The sequence below is a fragment of the Lycorma delicatula genome, chromosome 13 (assembly GCF_047948215.1).
Source record: "Lycorma delicatula isolate Av1 chromosome 13, ASM4794821v1, whole genome shotgun sequence".
In the NCBI taxonomy this organism is placed as follows: Eukaryota; Metazoa; Arthropoda; class Insecta; order Hemiptera; family Fulgoridae; genus Lycorma; species Lycorma delicatula.
The window spans coordinates 5612129-5632167 of NC_134467.1; the positions used below are offsets into that span (position 1 = coordinate 5612129).

Below are 20039 nucleotides of genomic sequence, written 5' to 3' on the forward strand. Positions count from 1 at the left end.
AATAAATATAAATAATAATAACGTAAATTATTAAAATAACGTTAATGAAAAATTTTTTTTAGAAAATTAATTTTATTTCATGTAATTGTACAAATGATGCCATTCTAGGATACATACATTTTAGTTTATTTTTTAAAAATGACATCTTGCATGTGACCACCTGTTCTACGTAAACACTCAAGAAGTCTCTTCGTTAAATTGTTCACGGTTTGACGTAACATCTCGACTGGAATTTCCGCAATTGCTTCTCGGATCTTTGCCTTCAGTTCTTCCGTTGTAGCAGGTCTACTGTGGAACACTTTGCTTTTAAGGTGACCCCACAAAAAGTAATCGCAAGCTAAGAGATCAAGCGATCTGGGAAGCCATCTAACGTCACCATTTCGTGAAATGAGACGTTGTCCAAACAATAGGCGTACAGCTGCCATCGATATTCGTGCAGTACGTGACGTTGCTCAGTCTTGTTGTAACCAGGCTGTGTTAAAGACTCGGTGGAAATCTCTTTTGTTGTTCCACAACAAAGGTTTCAAGCACGGCTACGTAACGAGCCGACGTCACTGTAATCGCAAGACCATTGTCATCCTCAAAAAAAAATAAGGGGCTATAACACCGTATGATGACATAGCACACTACACGGTCACTTTCCGGCTGTGCAACGGACGCTGGTGTAGCTGCGTAGGATTTTCTTTGGCCCAGTATCTGAAATTTTGCTCGTTAACAAATTAGTACTCTATTGTTTTTATTATTTGTAAACAATTTGCCATCGGTTATCAAGAATTCAAGTTATTTAATGTTTGTGAATTAAATAAACATTTTTTAACCGAATTACTTAATAATTGAGAATATATATTTAATAATATAGATGGAATTTTAAAGCGATTTGGATATGAATAAGGGAATTCTCTTCTTCACTCATTAAAGGAATCCTCCTTTCTATAGTTGTACAATTAACAACACTGTTCTAACTCACTTGAGAATGCATGAGATTTTGAAATTCATTTTTCATTATTCATTTACAGATGTTCAGGCTTCAACAGAAGTTCAAATCCTTGTAAAAGCAGTTACTTTTACTTGGATTTGAATACTAGATCGTAGATACCAGTGTTCTTTCATTTAACCACACATTTCAGGAATGGTCGACCTACAACTGTACAAGACTACACTTCATTTACATTCATACTTATCATCCATTTTAGTAGATTGGATGATGGTGTTTTTTTTATTTTCGATTTTTTAAGGGATTTGTTCGTGTACTATTGGTAGCTCAACCAATAGCCACGGTTACTGTAGTGCGACCCAGCTGGCTGCACCTGCCTCCAGTTACTTGGCCAAAAAACACTTAAGAAAAATAAGAAACAAAATATGATAACCTCCTAGTGGTGTTTGTAGGGTAATACTAAGAACCAGACTAAATATGGATGGATATAACTACTATTTTTAAGATGAAGGCTGACTATTTTGAAACCCACACTCTTCAAATCGCTCAGAGTTTTGGGTCCTGTACTGACTAAACTGTGCTTTGAAGAAATTTACCTACCATATAATGATATTTTTTTGTAAACTGAACGAGGTTTAAGTTTTATTTATCAGTATTATTCTCGCAAGCATGAGGATATCGAAGCACATTGGGGGTCCTGGCTAGACGATTGGGTAAGGAAAGTGAGCCCTGACCAGCTAGTTTTTTTTTTTACATAATCTTATTCCAACTTATACCCGAGTAAATAATTGCAGTTAATTTATTCAGTCCAGTAAAAATGATGGTGTCTTTTCTTAATTTGAAGTTTTAGTCCAGTACCTTTGATTTCCTACATTAACTAATGTAAGAATTCAATTTTTATTTTAAGTACATTTTCATGAAATTCAGTAAATTTCAATATACTGTTATAAAATATTTCTCCAGACTAAAGGAAATATTTATTAAATATAAGGGTTCATTATGAATTTGTGTAATTTTTAATTACTGATACGGTGATACGATCCCAAATCTATTGCTTCTTAATGTTTAGAGACTATAACTGACTCTACTTCATTTTATAATGGTTATTTTTTTATTTGACTTTTTTCTGGGTGAAAAATGCTTCGGCATTATCGTCACCTGAATTTTATACTGATGAGTCGATTCTGTTCTCATATGCAATATTTTGATCAAGTTTTATGTAAATCAGATCAAACTATGAAAAAACATCCCCTGTTACCATCTTTCTCTATTTCATCACATTCTGTTTTCAAATAAAGTTTTGTTTTTATTAAGTATTTTTAGTAACTGTAATTATTGTGATAGTTTCAGGAAAGACTTCTTACATTTCTGGCCTCAGAAAATATCCATTATAATTTTTTTTTTGTGTAAATTTACCTTAATGTTTGGTTTTGAAGTAGCTGAATGATACATATTCAATATCCAGTGTTTATTTTCAGAAGTTTTATGACAAATCTGTGTCGATTACCACCGACAGTACGATTAAGAAATTTATTCCCTCTTGGTTATATCAGTCAAGAAATGTCAAGGCTAATCCACCCTTTGTTTTCCTCATTCATTGATCAGGGAAAGTCATCATACAAAACTTATTGTACCGATAATGTTCAATAAAAATTATGTATATGTGAAATTTTGAAATCTAATGAATGAGATGACCTTCATATTTCATCAGTAATGATTTGTCTAACCTTACAAAATTTCAGTGTTGATTTCTTGCTTCAGTTCTTTAATACAAGAAAAGATCATTCAAAACAATCTCTTTTCAGTCTGATAAATTTCAGTGTAGCTTTATTGAATATGTTTTATTAATTCTCACATTTTATTTATAAATATTCTTATCACCATATACTTTACCTATATAAATTTTTATAGTGTGAATTTTTCTTGCGTTAAAATTTAATTACAATTCATGTTTGGCCAAATTTTTTTATATTTTCAATAAATATTAAAATTATATTGTATTGTATTAAAATATTATATTGTTGAGCTAAACGGGAAGTAATTGAATTATCTCATTGGTGGAAGCATAACCAACAAGTGTAAATGTTATTTTCTTTCTAAACAGCTTTCATTTTATACAAAATTTCTAATTTCTCTCAACTTAATTGCTTTTAATTATTCAAAATTTAATTTTATGATTCTCACATTGCCTTTTATTTGGAGTGAAGACAAGTAATTCGTTTTTCTTAGACAAGTTTTTTTCTTAACTTTTTTAGAAACGTAGTTTTATACCATTTTTTTTTTGTCTTCAGTCATTTGACTGGTTTTATGCGGCTCTCCAAGATTCCCTATCTAGTGCTAGTCGTTTCATTTCAGTATACCGCCTACATCCTACATCCCTAACAATTTGTTTTACATATTCCAAACGTGGTCTGCCTACATCTACATTTATCCTATCCATTTCCCTTTTTAAATTTTCTAGCCTACCAACCTTTTTTAAACTTCTAACATTCCACGCTCCGACTCGTAGAATGTTATTTTTTAATTTTCTGGTGACCCATTCCTTTGTAGTCCCCACCCGGTCGGGGACTAGTTTACCTCCGGAATATTTTACCGAGGAAGGCGCCTCCATCATTGCTATATGAAAATGCAGAGAGCCACATTTTCTTGAGCCCCCTCACCGACGGCAAGGTCTCATGATTCATAGAGGAGGAATAATAAATCAATATATTTAAATTTAAAAAATGAAAATAAAATATACGTAATGACGGATTCGAACCCATGTGCCTTCTTGTAAGATCCAAATATTATATTAATTAAAATTGTATTTGGCTGTAACTGGAACCAACCGAAAATAGTACCGGTTATGATATATTGTTGAAAACCTCTCGACGAGGGGTTGTTACTGCAGTTAAGAAAAAGTCCAAAATCCTATTTTTTTTTTAGATTTTGGGCTTTTTTGATTTAGTCGATTGCAATCAAAAGCAGAGGTGCCAAAGATATTATAACAGCCCTAAATCCAAAATTTCAACATTCTACGGCTAATGACTTTTAAGTTATACGAGATATATACGGACGTATGTACGTACAGACATCGCACCGAAACTAGTAAAAATGGATTCAGGGATGATCAGAATGGATTATTCCGTTGAAATCTGAAAACAGAAATTTCTCGCGGTTCCTTATTACTTCGAATAAGGAAGCAAAGATTCACAGTATAAACGAGACTAAAACAACGCGATACGAAATATTAGATACCGATAATCAACCCATCGGGTCGGTCTAGCGGTTAACGCGTCTTCCCAAATCGGCTGATTTGGAAAGTCGAGAGTTACAGCGTTCAAGTCCTAGTAAAGCCGGTTATTTTTACAAGGATTTGAATACTAGGTCGTGGATACCGGTGTTCTTTGGCGGTCGGGTTTCAATTAACCACACATCTCAGGAACGGTCAAACTGAGAATGTGCAAGACTACACTTCATTTACACTCGTACATATCATCCTCTGAAGAATTATCTAAACGGTAGTTACCGGAGGTTAAACAGGAAAAAGAGAGAGATACCGATAATCAATTTTTAAACGGTACAATTTTTTTTAATATTTCAAATTAGATAGATAACCTTACTCGTCGATTTATCTTATCGATGAAACTTTACGACTTTGCGCATTTGTCACTCTGTAATATCAGACCTACTTTTAAAGCGCAACATGGAGTACAAGATTACAGTTCATCGTAATCTTAAGGGAATACCTTTACAAAATTAACAAAAAATTATTAAGAATTCTCTCTTAATTCAACGACAAAGAGTTTTCTCACAAATTGAAGATGAAAATTTACCGATAAATTTTTTTTTTTGTAAAAGTTCCAGTTCATCGATCGGGCTAAAACTCGAGTTTACCCAGTTACTAATAGTATTTAAAAAGAAAAAGTTAACAAAAAATTTATTTTTATTATTATATGTTTAACATACCTTAATGAATATGTTCAAAACATCATGCTTTCACTCTTATGCATTCACGATTGTATTTACTTCAGAATTACAAATTTTGTTCCTAAAGCTTTTATCCGATTTTTTAAATTGAATAAATAAGTTTTCAATCGCCTGTGAGGGGAAATTCAGGATGATCGGATTTGAAGAAAACATGAAGATTTCCCTGAAAAAAATCACATGTCAAATCATACGAATGCGGTTACCTCTTCGAGTTGTTTCTCATCCTAAACATTCAAAAAAAGCTTGATCGAAGTTATCTGTAACTTTTAAGAGCGTAGCGAGTAATATTTGAAAGACACACGACTGTTTTTCATGAATTATCATCGAAATGAATAATCAAAAATATAAACCGAAATTAAAAATTTGAAATTGCGTATACTTTTAAAAGAAAATAGAAATGTTTTAATACGTTAAATAAATTCTTTGACAGCTGAAAGCATCTATCACGTTACCCCTAAATGCCAAAAAATAATTAATTATAACGTTTATTCATTATTTAATTGTAATTTTTTGAATTTTACTTGTCAATTTCGTAATGTAACGCTCTTATTTTACGAGTTTATTTCCTTATATTTAAATTTTTTACATAAATGTTATTTATTTGTGTTTATTGTTCGGTAACTACCAAACTTATCGTGACAATTCAGTGCACACTAACGTCTACATTTCATGACAAAAAATTCCTTTCGAGACGCCGGAAGGCGGTAGTAGATTTCACCGGTGCTAAGTAGGTACATGTGAAAAAAGTTTCACATGTTTAGCGTACGGCAAGCTCCATCTTGTTACAGTTCCAGCAATATTTTGATCATCCCTTGCCGTAAGGGTAGGTCATATCAAAAATTGTTTAGGACAAAAGTTTTAGGTACGTTTATACAACTAATTACCGCTTTAAACCTATTCGACGCTGTGCCTATTAAAGGAGGTACGATTTTTTTTGTCTTCGAAACCCCATTTTTTCCACCCCCTGGGCCAACGGTCGGTGATATCAAAAGACTTTACTTAGGTGTTCTAGGTCCTTACCCGAAGAATAGTAGAAACTTTAAACGAATTCGATATTTTACTTAATAAGAAAGGTATAGTATTTTTTCAAAAAAGCGCCCCCAATTCCAGTCCCACGGTCCGATTTTGCCCGTTAACAAACGGCAAATATATTTTACGTATAAATTTGAAAGCGATTGGCGCAAAATTACGGAAATTATCGTGTCAACAAGAAAGTGAAGTGTGTGTGCGTGTGCGCGCGCGCGCGTGTAACATTTTTAACCGGGTGGTTTTGGAGTCTGGAGGATGTGAAACGCGAAGATATGTCGAAATTTTCCGAAAGTCGAACCACGGTATCATTACAATAGTTAGCTTTCTTATGAAATCGACCAAAAAAAGTCACTGACAGATCTCTGTTCTTCCTTCTGCCGGAAAATACTAATCGTACAATATTCGTAACGGTTGACGGGAGCGCACGACAAGTTTCAGCCTTTACACAATGCTTTGCCGGCACCCTACAGAACGGATGATGGCAGACAGTCGTGCAACAGGATTAGAGACATTGCTGACCGTACCGCTTAGTCGAAATAATCTGCAAAACATTTTCAACAGTTAGAGGCCAATTTTTAAACAGCCCAGGTGTGTATTTTGTTTCGTTTGTTTGTTAATATTATTATATAAACATAGTCGATGCGATATATAAATTAAAAATTTATTTGCAACGCGATCGAATGCTATTTCATTCTCTGCTCTGAGCATACTCATGATTTTGTTAAAATTATTATTTCGTTACCTCAACGATGTGGAAACCGCTAAGAAAATACCTGCTGTTCAAATAATATACCTCAATACTATATTAATGTTTTGATATTTCATCCGAGTACTCTTCCATTTAAAATAAACTATAACCGACCTTATATCATGCGGTCTTACGTTTATGATTCAGCGATCAGTAATAAAATCCATTTCAACGTCTAATTTATTTGTTTCAGACTAAATAAAAAGAAGATTAGAAACAGAAATGATATCGCTACAGATATAATGCTTGTTGCTGCAAAAGTAAAAAACATTATTTTCTAAAAAAAGCTTTTATTTAACTAATATACAAAAGGAAACAAATTAGTAAAACTCTCTAAAAAGTAAGAAATAAGAAATCAAATTGAGAATTTTAAACAAAAAAATATAATATATTAACAAATATAAAAATTAACTGAAAAGTAAAAAATTAATTATATATGTTAAACGATTAATCGTTATCGTTATTATAATCGTAATCGTAATTATGAATTCGTTAATAAAAATTCATAATTAATAAAAAATGAAATGTTTAACGCGAATGAAATTTCATTGATTTTCATACGATAGTTCATGAGAAATAAAAATTTTTAGCAACATGCATGAATAGTGTAGGGTTAGCGCGTCTGATTTAGGTCATATCCACATTCTAACACCATAGTATTGTATTGTCATCGAAGTTACATACGTGTACCAAATTTCATTGATTTTCATACGATAGATCAAAAGATATAGCGGTTGCAAGATTTGATTATAACTAAAACGAGTTAAATAAAAGCTTATAAAAAGAGGAAAATAATTCGCAACCCCAGATAACAATAGACATTTTTAAAGAAATTTGATACGTGAAAGTAGCACTAATTTTTTTACCTGTGTGTTGGTAATAAATTAAAAGATAGTAAAGATTTTGAGGTCAATACTGATAACAGGCACAGCTTGTTTGGTTTTAATATTTGAAAACATTACTAAAATGTAAGACACACGATGTGAAGTTAAAGTTAATATAAAATCAGAATGAGGCTTTTAGATTCATTCAAAATCGGCGTAAAATGTTCAAGAAAAACAAACGTAACTTGTGATTTATACAAGTCTCACTTGAGAACTTTACACAACTTTTTTACACCAAATGTGCTTGACTGCCATCGTTCTGGGGTTAAAATGTACATACTCATCGTATATTATAAACTACAGTAATATACAAATCTGCGTTTGAGGCAAACAAGATAGAAATTCCCCGCCTTAAGTTGTAACGTACAAAAATGAGAAAAATGTAACGTTACATTATAGACATAAGAAAAATTTTGTCATACTAGTTTTAAATTAAACACATATTAAAGAATGCTATTACGTTTTTCCTTAATCAACTTTCTTAAAAGGTCATAATGATTCTCTAATAAGGATGTTGTTAAGATGTCTTTCCAAAATGTAAATCTGATTAAAAGATTTTTGATAAATGTTACAAATATTAATTTTTTTCTTTAAGTGGAAATTAATGTGTTTTAAAATTACAACTGCAATTGAAAGACTTTGGCAAAATTTACATACATAATTTTTTCCTTTTGGGATGTAAATTAATACGCAACTTAAATTAGAAAAACGATTAAACATCTTCTGACAGAAGTTATAAATTAATTTTTCTCTTTTGTATGAATATTAAGATGTCTCACTAAATTGTATTTAGTATTAAAAGACTTCTGACAAAGATACAAATATAATTTTTCTCTTTAGTATGAATATTTAAATGTGTTTTTAAAGTAGAATTATCATAAAAAGACTTCTGACAAAAGTTACAAATATATTTTTTCTTTTGTATGATTATTAATATGTTTATTTAAACGGCTTTTGTCATTAAATGACTTTTGACAAAAGTTACAAATATAATTTTTCTCTTTTGTATGAATATTAAGATGTCTCACTAAATAAGATTTACTATTAAATGACTTTTGACAGAAGTTACAAACATAATTTTCCTCTGTTGTATTAATATTAAGATGTCTCTTTAAAACATTTTCAAAATGAAATGACTTTTGACAAAAGTTATGATTATTTTTTTTCTGTTTAGTATGAATGTTAATGTGTCTCTTTAAATAACAGTTACATCTGAATCTTTCATTGCAATATTCACAAACCAATTCTTTTCCTTTTTGCTCGAACAACTTGTTTTCACTACTTATATTCTCTATTAAATTTTCTACCGTTACATCACCATATGCACAATTACATTCACTTATAATTCCATCATTTAACGAATTATTTATGCTCTTACAAGTAATAAAATTCTTGGTACTTACTTTGATAGTTTCTTTATCCATAGCAACCTGCAAATTAAGTTATTTTTTGTTATAATTATGAATTAATAAAAAATTATTGCAATTACAATAACATTAATAAGTGTTATCTTCCAAAAAGCCACTAAATACATATAAAAAATTGAATAATTTAAACATATATTCATAATTAACATGGTATTGAATATTAATTAATCATAGAGTTAACTTTAGTATAATAAGGAATTTTACTTATTTTATAGTATGTTTATACTCTTGACTGAAACTTTATTATCAAATGCATGTTTTAAGAAAACCAACTAGTTAGCAAATAAATAACAGGTCAATATATTTATTACTTCTACATTCATATTGATCAGATCTACAAACCCACACATTTTATATACACGATGTCTGGGGTGAAGGTATCTAAAACTATGGCCCTATTTAGGAAACCAGTCCTTGAAATCTCTTACAACATAAGCTCAAACGACACGATATATCCCCAAGATTTGTTCAGTATACTCTCAGATTCAGCAGAATACACAAATGCAGACAAGCTGACTCCAATGCAACTGTCTAGATACATGCTTTGGTTAGTAGTTTCAATTAGTTATGCGTGTTCAACGGCTTGTACAAACTGAATTAAATATCAATTCTCCTACATCCAAGACATCATATTCCCAACATATGACTTCAAGAGAGACTGGAAGCTTGGTTTCACAAACTGGAAATCAAAAGGTTTTTTTAGTTACAAGAGACTGTGAATCAAGTAAGCGATGCATTCACTGCCAGTCTAGATAAGTCTATTAGGTGGCCTAGTTATAACAAAGAAAAATTTGAGATTTGAACGTATTAAAAAAAAAATTTTTAAAGGTGTGCTCTAACAATGCCGCAGTTGCTCCTAAACACATGGCAAGAGTTACATTATCGTCTAGGCGTCTGATGAGCTAAAAAAGGTGCATACATTAAAGCTGACTAACCTACATTAAAATGTTGAGTTTAATAAAAAAAAAAAGAAGAAAGTTGTAAAAATTATTACCTGGTTTTCTTAATACAAGTTGTACTTTAGGATACTTTTAGTCTGGAGACACCCTGTAGATTATAGTATATGTATTGTATATATAAGTAAATAAATATATATTTATAATATATAATTACAATAATATAATCCTGTATTATAAGTATATAAGATTATAAAATAAAAACATCTCTTACAAATTAGCACTTTTGTGGTACACACTTCACACATTTCTACACACCTCGAATCCTTTAAAGGAACACATCAAATATTTGCTGAAAAATTTCTGAATGACAGAATTCAAGCAAAAAGCATCATACACAATTCAAAAAGGCATACAACAAAGTTGATTTCAAATTGAAAAATGAAATAGATGACCTTCCATTATAATGACTCCAGAGGCCATTGCTGATATTCAAAGAAGGATCTGCCTGTCCAAAAAATTTATATATTAAATAGCACAATAAAGCGATGTAAATTACACATTTTGCCTTTAGATTCTTGCCGATTTAAATCTGAAACCGTACTATGTAACAACATATGAGAACTAGCCGTAACACCTTAATTAATGCAGATTGACTTCTCAAAAACATTGTCGATATCAGATACACCCGATCTACACTTTTTTGTCAGATGAGGGGCATGGTTTCATTTTCAAGACTAGCGAATGAATTTCCTGCTGTTTCTGGTGAACATATATGGGAGGAAACAATTTTTGTTCTGCATTCTATTACTGCCATTTCGTCTTGTACATATAATTGGATAATTACTACTTGATAATTTAAAACAATATATTTATGGGCTTCTTACATACTCTCTTACTTGCCTTAACAAATTCATTTGATCAGTAAGTTATTTATTGTTAACTTGCTTTCTTAAGCGTCGTCCTTATCATTTTAAGTGAAAAGTAAAGACAAATAAATATTGGTGTTGGCAATGCTAATAATACAATGGAGAGGATACCTTTGTAAGAAACCAGTTGCTGTTCTAGCAATCTGCATGTCAATTGAAGTTTCTAAACTTTGACATTTTTACAAGCTTAAACTGATACTGGATTCTGAGAGGTTTATATGTTTGCTACTTTTTTTTTAGCCAAGAAAAGGGTCATTGGTGTGCCTATCTTAGGAAAGTTTGTAAGTCATAGACTTAGTTCATATTTTATAACTTCAGAATCGGCAGTAATTTTATTCAAGTGTGGTAAAGCGTTTAATAACTTGCATAAGTGAGCTTCATGTTTAATTATTTTTTAATAAACAATTATTCGCTTTACATTTCTCACTTAAGTTTGTAATAAATCGACAAAGTATTTATTACTGCTTTAATATATACTTTATAAATGAAATAAATGGTAACTCTATACTGTTTTTAATGTAAATTTCTTGTCATCACCGTTGTGATAGTGTAGACTTATTCATTTTAACCATTGCAATTCTTCTGAAGTTTAATTTAAAGTTAAAATTATAGAAGTTTATTTTTAAAAAATCCTTAAAAAGATAACATTCAGTATAGATATACAATACATGCGAGCAAATTTGTGTATGCTATTGTTGACCTAAGTATTTTAAGGGAAAATTGTTTGGAAGGATGATATCTCATTTTGAAGATGATAGGGATTTCTTCAGGTTTTGGGGACTTTGATGATGGACCATGGGAGCCGAACCCTTGGAGCAACGGAAGAGAAATGCGTGGATCCAGCCGTGGTAGCAGTATAATGAATAGTCGAGCAAGTAGCATATTTGGGAATATGAGCAACTCTGGAGGCTCTTGGAATGGTGGTGGTGCTCATCACAACATACATATGAGAGGCTTACCATTTAGAGCCAACCAGAGTGATATTGCAGATGTAAGTTCAGTATTTTGCCAATTATATATTTTTACAACATAATAGAATATTGAAAAAAATTAGAGATATTTTACTTGTTAAAATGTTAAATTAATTTTGCTCAACCAACAGTATATTTTCTTCTTTTTTTTAAGACATCAGGTTACAAAGAAAGAGAAGAGAGGGCCTATTCAGAAAAGGCTTTTTTTAGTGGTGATTTCTTTCATATTCTAAAATGAGTGATGCCAGTTATCAACATCCATTAAGTAAATTGTAATAACTGAATAAATTCTAGTAACAAAAAAAAAAAATTCAATAAAGTTTGTGTCATTCTATTGGTATTAATGTAGTAGGCAATCTGCCTCTGTAGTGGGTTCGTAGATGGTGCCACTGAAACCCTATATTGAAATAAGAAAATCAAGAAAATTATAATCTAGATATACTAACCTATATGCTCGCTTCACTTGCTAGTCAAGGTTAGTGAGCATAGATTAAATTTAGTTAGATTATATTTATAATTTTATTCATTTTTTTGTTTCAGTGGCACCATCTAAGAACTGGCTATAGTGGTGGATCGCCTACTGCATTAATACCCTACTTATTTTATTCTCAATCACTCACAGAGACATACTTATCTACAGAAAAGTTTTTGCAGCATTCTTATACATTTTTGTCACTGTAGGATAAACAGATTATTTATCATTTTTTAGTTTCTCTTAAAATTGTATTTAAAATTATTTCTAGACGCAAAGTTATCTTTAAAAAAGGAGTGTTGTGTATTTTATGAATTTAGGCTTTAATCTCAATTTTTGTTACTGTATTGTCAGTACTAAAGTATTCTATACAATTTTCAAGAATTCTTTACTCGATTAAGATTGTGGATAAAAACCGTTGTTTAAACATTATACTGAGTTGTTTAACGTGCAACACACTGTTTCTTTGTCTTGATGGAAGAAGTCAATGTGTTGCACATTAAACAACTTATTAGTATACATTCATACAACTTTTACAGTAAGCAGAGGACAATAGCCTCTGTTCACCAGATCTGATGGATTAGTTGTAAATATTTTTTAATTTTACCTAATATAAATACAGAATTAAAATTTATTTTATTTTCATTTCATTAATAAAATTTTATTTCACAACTATGTTTCATCTGTATCACGTCCATCCTGACTCTGTAGGAATAGACACCCTCCATGTGATGATTCTGGTCGCAATGTCATCCTCTCCATATTATCCCTATAAAAACCTATCAATGAGTCTTAAACAAGACTGACCGATTGAGCTGACAATAAAATAAACTACACCTAATAGGAAAGGTTGAGTTGGTGAGTGAAACACACACCAGCATGAATAAAATAAAACAAAAACATAAAACGGAACGTAGCAAAAAGTAAATAGGGAACAAGAGCAAGAACATAAAACATGAACACTAATACCATAACAGAACAACAAATGGAAAACCCAAGGGGGAACCTACTCTACACACCTTCAGCAATCCTTTCTTTTACAAGAGATCCCATATGTTCTTCAATGATGGTCCATTCAGCCTGGTTTTTCCAATTTTCATGACCTAACAACATCAAGCTAACAAATCACTTCTGTATGCTTCATATCATACTGAAACATTAATAGAAAACTTAAACGTAATTGTCCAGCGCACCACATTGCAGACATAACACGGAATCAACCAGGCCAAAGCAAGCCAATCTGCCCTAAACGTGCCATACCCTGAAAGAAATTGCATCACAAATTTTTTGATCATACCGAAGAGGCGCCCTGCAAACCAGCAACATCAGGAAACAGATCAAGCCCATCAACTGTTTCACCCCATCTAGCCTGCCATAAAGGATAGCCCTGTTGCCAAATAGTCCACACTTTTTCTTCTTAGCAACATATCACTGTTGCTTAGATCAATTGGATTCACTCCAGCAATCACCAAGATTGACTCATGTCATCATATGGTAGCCTCCTGTCACCGTTAACAGCAAGACGTATTGCTATTGATACGTTTAGTTTACAAAAATGTTAGTTTTTGGTATAATAAAAAAACATGCACGAAGAATTCGGAAGTAGCCTATTATAAATTATTTGTTACATTGTATTTGTAACAAATACAATGTACAAATACAATAAATGAATTATACAATAATTCATTTATTGTATAATTATTATAAAACAAAATTAAATATTTCATAAATATTTTGAAATGACTGCCTTTTAATACAATGCTGAATTAATTTACAATCAAGTAAATTAATCATTGTAACCTTTTTTTTATTTGAAGTAACTAAACAATTTAAACACCGACAATTATTTATTTCTTTGTGTTAATGTTACAAAAATATACATTATTTGTATATTTTTTATTTTAAACCACCTGTGTATAAAATCTATAATGTTTGTACACCTGTTATTTGACCGATCGTATCAGATGTTTTGTTACTGAATGCCAATTGCAATATCCGGTAATGGCGGAGAAAAAGTGGTTGCGAAATATATTATACCAAATAGTATTTGAATTTCATTAAATATAATCATTAAAATGGGTGAAGACGGTTATAATAAAGTAGACCCAGTTCTGCACGTGTTAGTGGTCGGTTTTCATCATAAAAAGGGATGTCAAGTAAGTTTCGTTGAAATACTGTGTGTTTATATTGGATAGATATTTTTTTGTTTACGTATTCTGATATTAAAGAATAATTATAAATTATAAGTTTTTTATTTTATTGGATTATAGTTATATTCAGTATTGCATTAAGGATTTATTTTAAATGAGATTAGTTAGCTATGGAATTATATATGTATTCGTGTTGATTAAAACTTGCAGCTTTTAAACAATATTTGTTTATTTTATTTCATCTAATCGCATTAATGCGTCTATTATAACGTAACATTAACTTTAATGAAGTTAAGGGTGCAATTGTACTTTGTGCAGTACTGTTATTAGAATAATAATTTGTTTAATATGTTATGGAATATTCTCTTCAGTGGTTGTTAGGTTTACTTTTATTGCCCAGCTTTTTTATAACATTATCAGTATTTGATGCACAACCTTTTAAAAATAAGTAAATCTGTATTATTAATACTGCATAACATGTTTTACATTGTAATATTCTGTTGTGTAGCAGAACATTGATTAAAATATCATTTACCTTTAATTGACTCCACAGTTGATATAAACCGTGAAGACAACTTAGTTGAGTATCAAACTTTTCTATAGGTTATTCATAATATACTCTAATTAAAGTAATATAAGGTCTTATGGCCTCCAACATCCCCAGAACATACATCTCCTGACTGCTTTTTGTGGGGCTATATTAGTCTGAGGCCTTCAAAAACAATCCTCACATTACTGATGTGACAACAGAAAGTCAATGTTACAGACTTAATCACGAATATTTCTAATGCGACTCTTAAAAAGGCTTCTGCTAATATGCTGAAAAGAGTCCGTGCATGTATAACTGCAAGGGGTGGGCATTTTGAGCATATTCTTTAACAATTATGTAAGTAATAGCTTTTTATTAAATCTCTTTTGTAACAAATACATTTTCTTATTCCACCTAAATTTCTCTTTCTTAATAAATTACATTTAAAATTGGGTAACAGGACTAAAGAGTCACTCTGTAGTTGAAATCAATGGAATTCGATAGTCATTTCAGCCAATCTTTGCCATTTCTGTCAATATCAAACACATGATTGCGCTCACTACCCAGATTAGACAAATTATATGTACAAATCAGTGAATCAACATTAACATTTTTAGATATCTCCTCTATAATTGATTTTTTTCTACCTTGAACAAATTGTTTAAATTCTAAACTATTCTCTTTATATAAACCCATGTTTGAATCCTGTTTTTAATTCTGAAATAGGTGTAAGATTCTAATATGTAATATTTGAAAAGGAAATAAACTTGTCTGAAGAAAACTTGTTTGAAAATAATATCTGAAAACCTTGTATTAGGTCCAAAGAAAACCTGCCTCAATAAATTACAATTAATGTTTTAAATCGCTGTTTAATGCGATTATAAAGAGAAATATTTGTTTCTGAATTACAATGTCTGACATGACATAAATTACTACTGTAGAAAGAACAGTTAATTTAAAATATCCCTTTGATGGTATCATTAATCCTGTATTGTTATGAACTAGTTGATTAATATTATTTCTACCATACCCAACAAACACTTAGATAAAATAGTTGAAATAATGGTTGAAAAATAGTGTTAAATTTTACAGCATCCTTCTTCACTTATTTCATAATTACATTAAAGTTAATGAAAGTACCTCTCAGTAAAGCAACTGCTCTTTGATAATAATAATAATATTAATAACGTTAAATTAAAATGATATAATATGAATTGCTAACCCAATTGCAATGTTGAATAATGTCTGTCTCCAGTAATTCCTTTCTCTGATATTAATCATAAATTACAGTATTTTTTATTACATTGTAGAACTTTCAATATTCGTGGTCGGAGAACCAAAAATATGTTCAAATAAAAGGAACATAAAATATGTTCCTTAAAAAATATAGGTTAAAATATGTTCATATTAAAGGTATCTTTTCTATGAACTGATTTTGGTGGTTCATGTTTCACGATAAATAAAATACAGGTTCAGTTATGTATAAAGAATATATTTTCATAAATTATAATGATCAATATATATTAATATATTTTAGATTTAGTTGAATTTATATTACATTGTTGCTTACTTTTGTATACTGATTGAAATATATACATCACTATCAAAATAGACAGTGGTGCCATCTTAGTGCAGCTTTCAAAATACTGTCATCCTCATATTCTCTGTCTGATGGTTGATCATATTAAATTTATATACACATAAAAATATATATACCATATATATAGTATCTTTCTAAAATGTCAAATCCCTTACTATTTGTAATCATATTATATTTTTTAATTTCCAGTATTTTTAAATTTGTCCTAATATCAGATCAGATATTGTATGTTTGTTCTTAATCAGATGATCAGATACATTAGAGAAACCCAGTTTACCTTTTTTATAATTTCTAAAATATTCCAAAAATGTAGTCTTACATGATGTAGTGATCTTTCGTATATAAATACGGTCACAACCATTACATCCAATTTTATAAATACCACTCAAATTATATAAATCAGATATTGGGTGTTTTATTACGTGGTTATTTGTCTGGTACGCAAGTTTAAATTTATTACTATCATAAACATTTGTGATATGTTCAACTATTTAATCAGTATACACAAAGCGTTTCATAATGTTCTTAGGAGTTATAAAAATTCAGTACAAAAAAAGTATTTCACTTACCTAAATGAAAGTTGTACGAGGTGATGCAGGGACTCAAACAATTTTTGTTAAAATCTATAAATGTTCAATATGTGCTCCTCTGGTGACACAGCACACATCAACACGAAAGTCTAGCTCTTGCCAAACTCGTTCTAACATGTCATTTTTGCTAGAGTTGATTGCACTTATTATGCGATACTTTAGCTCAGGGATATCAGGGATATGGTTGTTCTTCTCTGGAAACTGAAAATGGTTTAAATAATTGAAAAAACCAGACAAAATTATTGAACATGAGAATTCTCAAAGGTATTAAAATTCTTTCACAACGTGAAAATAAGACTGATTAAAAAAAGGTTTAATAGTTGCACAGCTTCAAAATCACATTGTTAAAGAGAAAAAGAAATGTTGACAAGTATTTAAAGGGTGTAACCCTGCATAGAATATTTAGCCAAACAAAATTTGGCCATAAGAGACTGCAGAAAAAGAAACTATCACTGAAACTGAAAAATAGGAGTGACAGAAACACTGGAAATTTTATAGAACTTCTGAAGCTTCTTGAAGAGTTTGACCATGACCTTTTTAATACGTAAAGCAAAATTTAGTATCAAATACATACCTATATGAACGATACATACCTATATTTCATATAGGTATGTATCGTTCATATAGGTATCATACCTGTATATGAAATACATACTATAGTTATGAAGGAGTCTTTCTTAGTATTCATTCAAACTCATAAAAAATATACAGAAAGGATTGTAGACATGACATTGCAACAAATGTTGTATAAATCAGAACACATCGGTTCGAATCCCGACTTCATGTTCATATATTTATTTTTTTCTAATTTAAATATATTGATTTATTAATAATTATTAACCTCAGATTGTAGAAGATTTACAAAAAATAACATTGCACTACTGCAATGTTATTTTTTGTAAATTTTTTTTTGTAAATCTCTAGCAATAAAATGAAAAAATCAGAAGTTATTAGTGAAATAAAATGTTGTATACTTTCCGGTTTTAATTCAAACATTTTTGTAGAGATTAATAATTAATTATTAATAAATCAATACAAGGCTATATTTTAAATGAAATTTTTATATAATAAAGAGATAATTCAGTTTTCATTGTTTAGATTTCAAATTGTAAATCTAGTAAGATTGTAGTCGCAAACATGAATAAAACTAGAATTGCTAATAAAAATGGGCTTAATTCAAAAGAAATAATGAATAAGCTTTAGTTTTTTATCAAATTATTTTATTTACGGGTCTCTAAATAAAGTAGACACTAGTTTTTTTTGGCAGCCAAAGTGACAACACTGCAAAGTTACATAAACATTAGGTTATATGAACAGCTGATTTATATTAGGTATTAATATTTTTAGTCTATTGTTCTCACATGAGACGTAAACAAACTTTTCGTGAAATGAGTTCTTGTGCGTTACAAAAATGAGTGATACTATAATTATGAGCAACGTTGTGCAATTAGGTTTTGTGTTAAACTCGGTGAGACTGCTGCTGAAACTTTTTCAAAATTAAAACGGGCGTATGGAAATGATCCTCTGTCACAAGCTCAAGTTTTTAAGTGGTTTAAAGCATTTTCAAACTATTACACATATTTGTACTATTACACATAATCAACGTTTACGTGCGCGGTTGTAATTATATATATACATACTGAATATTACATAAAATTAAATAATTGAAGGCCTCATCATTAACCGTTTATGTACTGTTGGCTATGTTATTTAGCTAATCATGCGGGTGAATTTTAAAAGTTGCATTCATTGTACAATTGTAAGTTATCACGCTTAATAAATAATATTTAAAAAAATCAAAATAAATTTTTGTTGCAAAAAAAATTAATAATAAATATGACCACCTAACATAAAAACCGACCGTTTTGATCTGCAAAAAACATCAATGTAAGTTTAAAAAAGCGAGAAAATATTTTTAAAGTATTTCATGTAACAAAGGCCATTTTACCTTTTTAAAATATATAGCTAATTTATTAATCATCAAATGCAGACACAGATAAAAAGATTTTGTTATTAACAGAAATCTAAATTTTTTTTAAAAACAAAAAACAGAATTTAAATAAAATATTGACACCCGAAATAATTAATAAGTAGCAATTATTAGAGGACATTTAAATAGAAATTAAATACAAAAAATTTAGTCTACAAAAGAATCTGAAACCTCTCTTTTAGTGTATACTAAAAGAGAAATGTATAACTTACTTGAAAGAAAATTATTTTTATGTATAAAGTAATCTATATATAAATTTTATAAGAATTTTAAAAGAACTTACCTGGTTTACATGTTGAATTCTTTTCTGAACGGTCGTTTAGATTCGTTTAAAATATTCCTAAATATTAATAATGTTCGCCAATTACAAATAATCAAGTAAACAAAATTTGATACGGCTTTAATAACGACGCTACAAATCGTAAAGAAATATTATTTGGTGTATTTGACAACTTTAATCGTTAATAACAGTAATACTAATTTAACAAATTATCAGAAAGAAAAGATTAGATTAAGTTTGGTTTATTTTTTCTACATTGCTTTATGTAATGGAACAGGTAATAATATTATAAAGAAATATAATTTTTCATCAACGTAACACATTTTGACAGACGCAGTTCTTTTTTGTTGACGAATTATGGCGCGAACAGATGGAAGGACGAGAGTCTGAACATTCTAGAAATTTTGCTATCTTTACCATTACCATTCACGTGCACACTCCCTCACAATCATCACTACGTACAAAGTTATCACAGGAAGTAAATTTTGTTCAGAGCCATCTTTTTATTTTACTAATGTTAGTTTTTTATTTATTATTACTTCCTTATATTAATAATACAGATTACTTAATTCATTAGTTTTAATTTTCGAGTTAATAGTTTTTAATTCCTTGTACGAAGTAAAGAAAGTATATTATGATCG

General features: G+C 29.9%; 1 protein-coding gene across 2 annotated transcripts in view; it reads left to right on the plus strand.

Moving 5' to 3' along the window:
* The first annotated feature begins 14272 nt into the window (after positions 1-14272).
* LOC142333570 (uncharacterized) overlaps positions 14273-20039 on the plus strand; it is an 85721-nt gene continuing 79954 nt past the window's right edge. For both annotated transcript variants that reach the window (XM_075380875.1, XM_075380877.1), the window contains exon 1: positions 14273-14415. The gene's annotated coding sequence lies outside the window, so the exon portion shown is untranslated. The remainder of the gene's footprint in view (positions 14416-20039) is intronic.